Here is a 3,600-nt window from a genome sequence, read left to right on the forward strand (position 1 = left end):
CTCAAAGATTCCCAATTTCTCCATTACAGAGAGGGGCATGAGGTTTATCCCTGACCCAAGGTCACATAGAGCCTTCTCAAAGGTCATAGTGCCTATGGTACAAGGTATTAAGAACTTTCCAGGATCCTGTTTCTTCTGAGGCAATCTCAGTTGATCTAGATCACTCAGTTCATTGGTGAGCAAGGGAAGTTCATTTTCCCAAGTCTCATTACTAAATAATTTGGCATTCAGCTTCATGATAGCACCAAGGTACTTGGCAACTTGCTCTTCAGTAACATCTTCATTCTCTTCAGAAGAAGAATACTCATCAGAGCTCATGAATGGCATAAGGAGGTTCAATGGAATCTCTATGGTCTCTAGATGAGCCTCAGATTCCTTTGGTTCCTCAGAGGGAAACTCCTTATTGATCTCTGGACGTCTCAGGAGGTCTTCCTCACTGGGATTCACGTCCTCCTCCTCTTTTGTGGTTTCGGCCATGATGGTCATTTCAATGGCCTTGCACTCTCTTTTTGGATTTTCTTGTGTATTGCTTGGGAGAGTACTAGGAGGGGGTTTCAGTGATCCTTTTACTCAGCTGGCCCACTTGTGCTTCCAAATTTCTAATGGAGGACCTTGTTTTATTCATGAAACTTAGAGTGGCCTTAGATAGATCAGAGACTATATTTGCTAAGCTAGATGGGTCCTACTCAGGACTCTCTGTCTTTTGCTGAGTGGATGATGGGAAAGGCTTGCCATTGCTAAACCTGTTTCTTCCACCATTATTAAAGCCTTGTTGAGGCTTTTGTTGATCCTTCCATGAGAGATTTGGGTGATTTCTCCATGAGGGATTATAGGTGTTTCCATAGGGTTCACCCATGTAATTCACCTCTACTATTGCAGGGTTCTCAGGATCATAAGCTTCTTCCTCAGAAGATGCCTCTTGAGTACTGTTGGATGCAGCTTGCATTCCATTCAGACTCTGAGAAATCATATTGACTTGCTGAGTCAATATTTTGTTCTGAGCCAATATGGCATTCAGAGTATCAATTTCAAGAACTCCCTTCTTCTAAGGCGTCCCATTACTCACAGGATTCCTCTCAGAAGTGTACATGAACTGGTTATTAGCAACCATGTCAATGAGTTCTTGAGCTTCTACAGGTGTTTTCTCTAGGTGAATGGATCCACCTGCAGAAGTATCCAATGACATCTTAGCTAATTCAGACAGGCCATTATAGAATATATCCAGGATGGTCCATTCTGAAAGCATGTCAGAAGGACACTTTTTGGTCAGTTGCTTATATCTCTCCCAAGCTTCATAGAGGGATTCACCTTCTTTCTGTCTAAAGGTTTGAACATTCACTCTAAGCTTACTCAGCTTTTGAGGAGGAAAGAACTTGGCTAAGAAAGCCGTGACCAGCTTATGCCAAGAGTTCAGGCTATCTTTGGGTTGAGAGTCCAACCACACTCTAGCTCTGTCTCTTACAGCAAACAGGAAAAGCATAAGCCTGTAGACCTTGGGATCAACCCCATTGGTCTTAACAGTATCACAGATCTGTAAGAATTCAGTTAAGAACTGAAAAGGATCTTCAGATGGAAGTCCATGAAACTTGCAGTTCTGCTGCATCAGAGAAACTAATTGAGGTTTCAGCTCAAAGTTGTTTGCTCTAATGGCAGGGATGGAGATGCTTCTTCCATGTAAATTGGAATTAGGTGCAGTAAAGTCACCAAGCATCCTCCTTGCATTATTATTATTTTTGGCTTCCATCTCCTCTTCCTGTTTGAAAATTCCTGTAAGGTTGTCTCTGGATTGTTGTATTTTAGCTTCTCTTAGTTTCCTTTTTAGAGTCCTTTCAGGTTCAGGATCTGCTTCAACAAGAATGCTCTTGTCCTTACTCCTGCTCATATGACAAAGAAAGGAATAACAAAGAAAATATGGAATCCTCTATGTCACAGTATAGAGATTCCTTTGTGTGAGTAGAAGAATAAATAAATAGAAGGAGATGAGAGGTGAGAGAATTCGAAAAATACAAATTAAAATTTAAAGTTAAATTTCGAAAATAGAAATAAAAAATTTTTAAAATTAAACTTAGAATTCAAAAATTAAAAATTGAAATTAAATTAAATTTAAAATAATTAGTTAATCAAAATGAAATTTTGAAAAAGAGGGAGGTATTTTCGAAAATTTAAGAGAGATTGAATTAGTTAGGTTGTTTTGAAAAAGATATGATTGAAACAAAAAGATAAGATTGATTGAAAAAGATTTGAAAATCAATTTTAAAAAAGATAAGAGGTTAGGAAAGAAGTTAGAAAAGATTTTTGAAATTGAATTTGAAAAAGATATGATTGAAATGAAAAAGGGATATGATTGAAACAAAAAGATATGATTGATTGAAACTTATTTTGAAAAAGATTTGAAAAAGAAATTTAAAAAGATTTGATTTTTAAAATTAAAGTTGATTACTTGACTAACAAGAAACAAAAAGATATAATTTTAAAAATTAAAGATTAATCTTTTCTTAAAAGGCAAGTAACAACTTGAAATTTTTCAATCAATCATATTAAATGTTAGTATTAATTTCGAAAATCATGGAATAAAGATAAGAAAAAGATTTTTGAAAATTAATTTTAAAAAATTTTGAAATTATTAAGGAAAATTTGAAAAAGATTTGATTTTTTTGAAAAAGTTTTGAAAAAGATAGGATTTTTAAATTGAAATTTTGATTTGACTCATAAGAAACAACTAGATTTTTTTAAAAAAAAATTGAAAAAGCCAATCCAAATTTTCGAAATTTTAAGAGAGAAAAAGGGAAAGATATTTTTTTTTTGTAGTTTTTGAATTTTTTTTATGATGAAAGAGAAAAACATCAAAAAGACTCAATGCATGAAAATTTTGGATAAAAACATGTGATGCACGCAAGAACACTATGAATGTCAAGATGAACACCAAGAACACTTTGAAGATCAAGATGAACATCAAGACTTATTTTTGAAAAATTTTCAAGAAAAGAAAACATGCAAGACACCAAACTTAAAATTTTTTATTCTTTAGACATTAACAAATTGAGAATGCATATGAAAAACAAGAAAAGACACAAAACAAGAAAATATGAAGATCAAACAAGAAGACTTACCAAGAAAAACTTGAAGATCATGAAGAACACTATGAATGCATGAATTTTTGAAAATTTTTAGAAAAATAAAAATATGCAATTGACACCAAACTTAGAAATTGACTCAAGACTCAAACAAACACAAAATATTTTTTATTTTTAAGATTTTATTAATTTTTTTGGATTTTTGTACATTTTTATTTTTTTGAAAACATATAGGGAAAAGGAAGCAATGAATTCAAAGTCCTCAATCAAGATTCCAGGAATCATACCAGGTTTGTCTAAAGCTTGATGGCCAGCCAAACTTCAGCATACCATTTTGAAACTTTAGAATTCATTCTTAAAAATTTTAAAATAATTTTTGAAAAGAAAGGGAAAAATTTTTTTGAAAGATTTTTTTTTTTCGAAAATAAGAAATAAAAAGCTTAAAATTAAAATAAAATTACCTAATCAGAGCAACAAAATGAACCGTCAGTTGTCCAAACTCGAACAATCCCTGGCAACGGCGCCA

General features: G+C 33.1%; 1 non-coding gene across 1 annotated transcript; it reads left to right on the forward strand.

Annotated features, from left to right (window-relative positions):
- The first annotated feature begins 1,240 nt into the window (after positions 1 to 1,240).
- Positions 1,241 to 1,348, forward strand: LOC148552769 (small nucleolar RNA R71). The gene has a single exon (XR_015893307.1). It is a non-coding gene; the product is annotated as a small nucleolar RNA R71 (small nucleolar RNA).
- Positions 1,349 to 3,600: the final 2,252 nt, after the last annotated feature.

Source organism: Arachis ipaensis, chromosome B7 (genome assembly GCF_059453495.1).
Source record: "Arachis ipaensis isolate K30076 ecotype BB chromosome B7, ASM5945349v1, whole genome shotgun sequence".
In the NCBI taxonomy this organism is placed as follows: domain Eukaryota; kingdom Viridiplantae; phylum Streptophyta; class Magnoliopsida; order Fabales; family Fabaceae; genus Arachis; species Arachis ipaensis.